The sequence below is a fragment of the Marmota monax genome, unplaced genomic scaffold (genome assembly GCF_021218885.2).
Source record: "Marmota monax isolate L192 unplaced genomic scaffold, Marmota_monax_Labrador192_F-V1.1 WCK01_AAM20220418_F8-fsc00208, whole genome shotgun sequence".
Classification (NCBI taxonomy): domain Eukaryota; kingdom Metazoa; phylum Chordata; class Mammalia; order Rodentia; family Sciuridae; genus Marmota; species Marmota monax.
In genome coordinates, this window is record NW_026693914.1 from 2,631,507 (window position 1) to 2,639,725 (window position 8,219).

Sequence of the window (8,219 nt, forward strand, 5' to 3'; positions counted from 1 at the left end):
ATTACCAAGGACGCTTCCTCGCCAGCAATCCTCGGGCTGCATCCCCCACCTCCAGCCGGGGACAAGGGGAGCCCAGAACCTGACCTGTCCCTGGCACTGTGGAGAGGAGCCCTGGGGCTGCAGCTGCCCCGCACACCTTGCCAAGTACCCGTCGGAGGGATCAAAAGATCTGACATGTTTCAGGGAGAAAAAAACACTGAAGACATTTTGGAGGTTCAGACAGGGTCAATATAGGTCACAAGACCCCCAAATCATCAATGCAGGACATGGGCACACCAAAGACCCCTGGCTACCTCCTGACCCCAGTGGCCCAACGCAGCAGGCTGCCTGCTTCTCCCAGGTTCACTCCAGGTCATGCAGACCTGGTAATCTGAACGTGTCTCCTCCGTGTCCCCAGGTCCCTCCATCACTGGGGTAGAGCACCCAGAAAAAAGGGGGCTTCTCATGAGTGTGCTGATAGTGCCCTTGCACTCTTACCCCTGTGGTCCAGGAGGGCTTCCTGATGGCAGCAGACTTGAGGAAGGTGGGGAGAGAGGATCCACATAGCCCAGAGCCCCAGCCTCTCCAACACTTAAAAGTCTGAGACACTCTCAAAGGATCATACACCAGCACTGAAATGAAAGTGACAAGGTCTTCAAGGGACACAAAGCCATTCGCTCTGACCTCTGCATGGGCTGCCCTGCAGGCACCAGGAAATCCTGGACCCTTCCAAAACGTGCTCTTCTACCTGTGACACGGGGACTGGTTAGAGGTCTGCCAGGTTGATCTGAGGACCGTGCAGGTGGTCGGACACACACACACAAACACACACACACTTTCCAACAGTAAGCCACTATGCACTGGACTATAAGCCACTAATAAAACCGGACATGAACTGACATAGAGAACCCACTAAACATTTTATGTCTTGATCTCAGTGTCTCTCAATTAATCTCATCGTCCCAGGCCTGTGGGGCGAGTCTATTACTTCTGCACTTTACAGCTGATGAAGCTCAGAGGTCCAATAATTGCCGGGACTCATGGTTGGCCCATGAAAGACCAACCCCGATTCCAAACCCATCCAACCCTCCTTTCAGCAACCACACGGAGGGTGTCAGCTGCATTCAGGCAGAGCCAGGGGCATCGGGGAGGAAGCCGCACGTGGGACCCCACACTTTCCTGCCGGCATAGAACCCGTGCTCTATTAGAATTGTAACCACAGGGGGCTCAGTGGTAGAGCACTTGCCTAGCATGTTCAAGGCCCTGGGTTCAACCCCCAGCACCACATAAAACAAAACAAACAAGAAAAGAATCGCAACACAGGAGCAAGTATAATTGATAAAAAAAGCACTTACAAGTGCTGTTTCAGGGGTACATGGTCTAGGAACTAATATCATTCCCATTTTGTCCAGAAAGGCAAATCAGAAAGGTTAAGTAACAAGCTCACGGTCACACAGCTAATACCTGGCAGAGTCTGAATGAGAAGCCAGGTCACCCAACCCTGGAGGCCTCCTCATCTATGCTATAGAATACAAAGGGCTTTTATTACCGTGATCCTCCTAATTGCCATAATTAAAACCTTGGGGGGAGGGGGAGCTTAGAAATCATCAAACCAGAATTGGTGAGTCAAGTTTGTGAAATTTAGAGAGAAGAGGCGAGTCACTGGATGCCAACTCGTTGCAGGGGAAAGCTCACATTTTCCTTCCACGATGAAGGTAGGAGAGCGAATTTGAGGCTGCAGCTTAAAGACAAAGAGAGAGAGGGAGGGAGAGAGACGGGTCTCCGCGTTATGATCTGCAACATCTCCACGTCGGCACTGCTGCATGCCGGCTCCCGGGTCCCCTCGGAAGAATTAGCTCCTCACTTCAAGAGCGCTCCCTCGCTCCTCCATCTATCAGACCGACCGGGTGCTGGGGCTCAGCGCTGGAGTCAAGGACTGCAGAGCCACCCTCCCAGCCCCCGGCCGCCGCAGACAGACGCACCCCGCCCATGCGGTGACTTCACCCGAGGAAGGAAAAATGGCTCTCGAAGCTGGTACATTAAGAAGCGTATAATTATGCATAATAAAAAGACACCGGCCCTTGTGTATACAAACACTGCTTTGACTGAGTACCTTTCCCAAACAGCCCTTCTGGCTCACAGCCCTGGCAATCAAGCATCTTAAACATATGGTCGCCACTCAGGCCTCCAGGCGGATCTGGGCTTGGGGAGGAGGGAGGAAGGAGGAGGTGAGGACAGTCGTCTAGGGAGGGGGCTGAGCCAGGGCTGCAAGGCCAAGATTAAGGACATGTGCACTTGGGCCCTAGGTTGGACAGGGATCGCTCCCCCAACCCCGTTCAACCGTCATCCTGTGCCCTCCCCTGCAGACTCCAGAAGACATCTCCCCCAAGGGGTGGGGGGCTGGACCACATTTCTCCAGGGAGGGGAGCTACTGCGTGGCTTGGCCTGTCTGTCCATCAGGAATAGCTTCTGGTTTTGATTTTGAGGGTGGCCCCCCATTTCCACCCACACTGCTGTCGGTGCCTATCACCTGGGAAGGGACGTGCCTGGGATACGCCTTGGGATCTCCCACCTTGGGTCCCCTGCCTTGGGGCCTCTCACCAGAGGCCGCCCTCCTTAGAGTCCCCTGCCTTGGGACATTCCACCTGGGGTGGCCAACTGCTCCTGACCAGAGCAATGTGACTCCCTAGCTGGTGCTCAACTCCCAGGTCAACAGAGTTTGTTGACCCTGTGCTTGTGGACAGGCCTGGCATCAGGCAGGTGGCCCAGCTGGTCTGTGCACTGTGCCCACTCGGGGTGGAGGAGAGGACAGTGCCTGGCCTCCTCAACCCACAGCAGGTCCCGGATGGGCTGTTCACACCGGCCTCCTTCCTATTCCCCTGACCCAGAGCATAAGACGAGGACGTGGGCACAGGGGTTTGTCTCGGAGGTGACCCCAGGAAGCGGGCACGAGGAGGCAGGGAGAGCAAGACTGGAAAGGGAGAGAGACAGCCAAGGTCTCTTCCCGGGCCAGAGAGGGCATTTCCCGTGGACTCCCTTCCCAGTGGTGGGGTTCACGTCTTCTCCCTACACCTGCAGGATGCTCTGCCCCAGGCAGGGAGTCAGGGTGCACTCGAGGTTGGGGTAGGAGGCCACATGCATTGAACTGTCCCCTGCAGCTACGGACAAAGCAGAAGCCACTAAGGACTGCGACCAGAGCACAAAAGGATGATGGTGGAGTAACAGCAGCCCCAGGGGATGGGAGAGCCACTGTCCGCTGCCTGAGGGTCACTCTCTGTGAGCTTGCCTGTGGGCAGGGGCAGTGCCTCAAGATGATGCCCAGTGGATTTTTGGTTGGTTGGGGGTTTGGGGTTTTGTTTTTTTAGGGGTGCAGTACTGGGGGTTGAACCCGGACCTCATGCAAGCACTCTACCACTGAGCTGCACCCCAGACTAGGAGTGGGGCTTTAACAGGCCAGGCAGGAAGGACACCGCACACCACAGCCAGGGCACAGGCTCAGCCTGGGGCCGGGGGTGCAGGGCAAACGGCTCAGGCAGCAGCTGCCGCTTCCCCACCAGGCCCAGCGGTAAGGGCCTGCATTTTCTTCTAATCACAGGGACACAGGGAGCAAAGCCTTCTTGAGCAAAGCCAGGTCCGGGGCTTGGAGGAAGCAGGCCTCGGGTCACAGGCAGCCCTGACCCACCCGTCCACCCTGACACACCCCCGGGCTGTGACAGTGAGACAGAATCCTGAGTGTGGGACCCGGGAAGGTCTCTAAGGAGGAGATGGAAATGATCAGCCCTGACTTTAGAAAAAAACCTGGGATTTGGAGAGAGTCCCGCCACCTCTCCTCTCGGAGGCAGCAGACCCTCGGGGCACTTGGAAGGCACTGGGCATTTTTCCTTTTTGCCCTGAGGGGGGATGCGCTGCTGCCTGGGGCGGACCCGCAGGACCACCTCCAGGTGGCACCCGCAGGACCACCCCCTCCCAAAGGCCACAGATCCCCGGTGGGGAACCTGCAAGGGGTTCCAGGTCAGCCCAGCTCAATGCCACAGGGGGTTTGAAGGACTTCTTGTTCCTCCAGAAAGAAGAGAGGGGCAGGTGAAGGATCCAGAGGACCAGGGTCAGGTGTCCTCACACCTGGGGAGAGGGCCCAGGAGCTGGGGTGGGGTGGGAAGAAGTGGGTGTGGACCCGGGCAATCTTGAGGTCTGGTTGTCATGGGAAACCACCACAGGGCTGGCCACAGTGAGCACACTAACCCCAGGGTCCTCCTGGAAAGGTGGGCAGGTGGGGACACAGAACAGGGGCTGGGCAGGCGGGAGGAGCTTGCGGCTCCGACATCCTCCTTCTGCTCCCCATCACAAGGAGCCGTTTTCCTGTGACCGGTAGCCAGAGGGGGATTGGAGATGCTAATTTCATTTCATTAGATCCCAGCAGCTTTGGATTACAGCAGGCAGGAGGGAGGAAGCGGAGCCGGCGTGGTTTAAAAAGCTGCAGTTTTGCACTGTTTTTAATTTAATGCTGCCGGTAAAAGATGCCGCCTTGGAGTCGCTAATGATCCTTGTGAATTATTTCGGTTGATTTACACACCCCTCCGACTTTAAATAACGAGGGAGGAGGGAGGAAGGAGCACAGGGGTCCCCCCTGGAGCTGGCAACCTGCAGCTGAAGTCAATGCTGGTGAGGCTCCAGGGGGCTTGTCTTGGATTTCTGTTTCCTCCAGGTGGGGCCATGGCATTTAGAATCAGGACACCAACGTGGGGCACCAGGCTCCTCAGACCCCCCCTCTCTTCAAGCCATGTCCTTGGCCAAATAGTGACAGTGACCTGTGTATTCAGAGTTCACAGGGGGCCAGATCTGGGGCAAGGCCCTGCATCTGCAAAAAGCTTCTGATGCTCACATTTATGCTGAGACTTGCTGTGGCTCTCCTTGTGTCCCTGAGAAGGAAAATGAGAGGTTAGGGAGTTTGTTCAAGGTCACCCCGCTGGGAAGCAGCACAGACAGCCTTCAGACTCACTCTGTGACAGCAGCCCCCTTCCAGCCTGGCTCAGCAGTTTACCTGCAGGGCTGCCCGAAATGAAGGAGCGAAGGAGCCCAGATTTGTCTGAATCCAGATCCGAGGCCCTCGTCTGGACCCTCAGCGGGCCATGGGTGTCCAATCAGCAGCCGCACCAGCCTCTGCTCCTGCGTCTTGCCCCAGGGCACCCAGGCAAGGATCAGAACAGAGCCTGTCTGCCCGAAGACCAGGACCTAGTGGTCAGAGCAAGTAACAGGAAGGAGCCTCCATTTATCTTGATTCTCGACTAGCCTCTACCAGGGGAAATGTCTCCTGTCCTCTCCTGCCCCTTTCCTTCCCCCTCTCTCCAAAATAAAATTAGAGGCAGCCGGTAAATGCATTAAGCTGCTTCCAAATTTTCTTTCCTCATCTGTCATGTCAGGGCAGAAGCCTCCCAGGAGTGAGGGTCTCTCTGCTGAGAGCAGCAGGTGGCGGGCACAGGGCTGGGAAGGAGACCAGGAGACCAGGGAGAGGCCAGGCCACTCCGTCCCCAGGAGGTCAGAGCAGCTGCGTGTGCTTGATTCAGCCCAGCGGGAGGCTTTGGGCCCGTCCCAGCCAGGACAATCAGAGAAAGCGTCCGAATCAAGAAGAAAGAAATAGAAGCCCAGAATGAAGGGTCCTCATCACTTGTCAAAAGACAAGCAATCAGTGTCCACGCCACATGCTGCAGATGTCCGTCTCAGGCATGTCATCTGGGCAAGCGGAATTGGAAGGACCCAGGCTGTGAAGGTGGAAGTCCTAGGTTCAGATCCCAGCTCTGCCATCACTCACTGTGTGGCCTCGGGCAAGTTATTGAACTCCCCTCAAATTCCGTTTGCCTGATGGAAAATGGACCAGGCAGGGAGCGGATGGCGTCCTCCAACTCGGTGACCAGGAGAGCTTAACAAAGGGACCCGGAAGCCACAGAATTTGCAGTCCCAGCACAAAATGAAAACGCAGGCCCTTGTTCAAGAAGGATGAAGAATTCTGTGATGATGGCAGCAGGAGTGACGTCCAGCATGGGCCCTGCTCAGACAGGGCCTGGTGTGACCACACAAGCCACGTGCCTGCCAAGCTGGTCCTGGGGACATGTGTTAGACAGCTTCCCATCGCTGTGACTTAAACACCCGACAAGAGCTACTTAAAGGAGGAAGAGTCTATATTAAGCTCACAGTGGCAGAGGCTCAGTCCCTGGTCAGCCAAGTCCGTGGCTCTGAGGCAGAACATGGCAGAGGGCGTGGGGGAGGAGAGCTGCCCGGCTCATGGCGACCAGGAAGCAGAGAGCAGGGTGGGGCACCAGGGACAAAATACAGATCCCAAACACATGCCCCCTGTGGCCCACTTCCCCAGCCGGCCCCACCTACGTCCCGTTACCGCCTGTCAGTCCACCGACAAGATCACGCTCTTACAGTCTGACATGTCCCCCCTGAACATCCCCGCGCTAACCCAGGAGCCTTGGAGGTCACCTCGCCTCAGACCATAACAAGGGCCTGCACCGAGCGTCAGGGCGCAGGGAAACCACTCCACAACAGTGTGAATGGCTGGGGAGGCCATGGCTGACCCCGCTCTGTAAGGGGCCTCCGAACAGGACCCTCCTGTGGACCAGGGGAAGGGGACAAAGGGCCCTGGGAAGTTCCCCAATTTTGCTCTCCCCTGCCCTGCCCTGCCCCGGCCAGTAACCTGCACCAAGAGAGCCTCCTTTTCGAGGCCCCCAGAGGTTCTCCCACAGGGCAGTGGGGGAAGGCTGGCATCATGAGGAGGCCTCCCTGAGTGCCTGGACTTGTCCCCCGACCCCCACCTTCACGTTCCCTGTGGAGTCTCCCATAGCAGGTGCTGGGGGGTTGCTGAATGGACCTGGTTATGGGTGGAGACTCCTGCCTTCCCCCAGGGACTCCGGGCTGCCCCCGAGCTCTGTCCTCCCTGGTGATCCAGGAAAGGAGGGAGGGAGGGGGACCTGAGCCTGGGTCCCTCCGGCCAGGTGGGGTGCAGCCCCTCAGAAGGCAGCCACTAGACCAGGCAGCGAAGAAAGGCCAGCATCAAAGTAGGAGGACAAAGGCCGGGGCGGTGTGGAGGGGGGGGCTGGGACAGTAGGGGGGGGGCCGGGGCAGTGTGGAGGGGAGGGAGGGCAGTGTGGAGGGGAGGGAGGGCAGTGGGGGGGGGCCGGGGCAGTGTGGAGGGGAGGGAGGGCAGTGTGGAGGGGAGGGAGGGCAGTGGGGGGGGCCGGGGCAGTGTGGAGGGGAGGCCAGGGGAAGTCCGAGTTCTCCAGAAGCCCGGGGCGATCCTCCCCTTCCTCAGCCCCAGGAAACACTGAGGTGAGAGGAGCAGGAGCTCTCAGCACTACGTGACCGTCCAGGCACAGCCGTCCACTGTGAGCAGGTGGCGTCCCGCCTGGGAGAACTGTCCCCGTGCGCAGAAGCTCTGTGGGTCCCCCGCCATGGCCGCGGCCGGCTGCCTGCCCGGGCCGTGGGCATGGCCTAGGACCTGCTTCCCTTCCACCCCCAGCACTCAGCTCATCCGGTGCCCTCGTGCAGTTCCAGTGCCTGGCCCTGTCTTGCTGTTTGGGGGGCTCAGGAGCACCTACGTCCCCATCTACCCAAATTCTGCCTCCCGTGGCTGAGGCTGGTTTCCCTGAGAGAAGGGCTGGAACACGGCTGGCTGATCAGGAGGGGAACAGGGAAGTGGCCAGAGAGGGGCGGACAGTCGGGAGTGGGCGGAGAGTGGAAATCAAGAGCAAGCCCTTTACCAGAGCAGGGGACCGAGGCTCAACCCCTGGGGAAGCTCCAAGAAACCATGCAAAGCGAGCTGTGCAAAGGTGCCCCCCCACCACAAGGGGCACCCTGGGCTGGGGGCCGCTCCTCCTGGGGGAGGCTGACTCCGGGCACTTGGGCTTGCTGCCCAGGAGGGCAGAGGGGCCGCATGGGTGGATGCTGGGGGCCCCACCAGGGGCAGGAGGCAGCTGGAGCGAGCCCCACGTGCAGAGGAGAAGAGCTGGGCGCTTGCAGTGTCCACTTCGCCCTCCGGGTGCCGGGTGCCTCTCACTTTCCTAAAGCAGGTATTAAGTACCTGCTGCTGTGGCCAGTTCAGAAGCAGAGCCAGAGACCAGTGCGTCATCTCAGAACCCAGTGGGGGACAGGCCTGGAGCACAGCCTCGCAATGGGCAGTCGCGGCCCAGGCAAGCCAGCGTATCAGGAACGCAGCAACGGAGCGAGTGGGGGCTGGACATGTG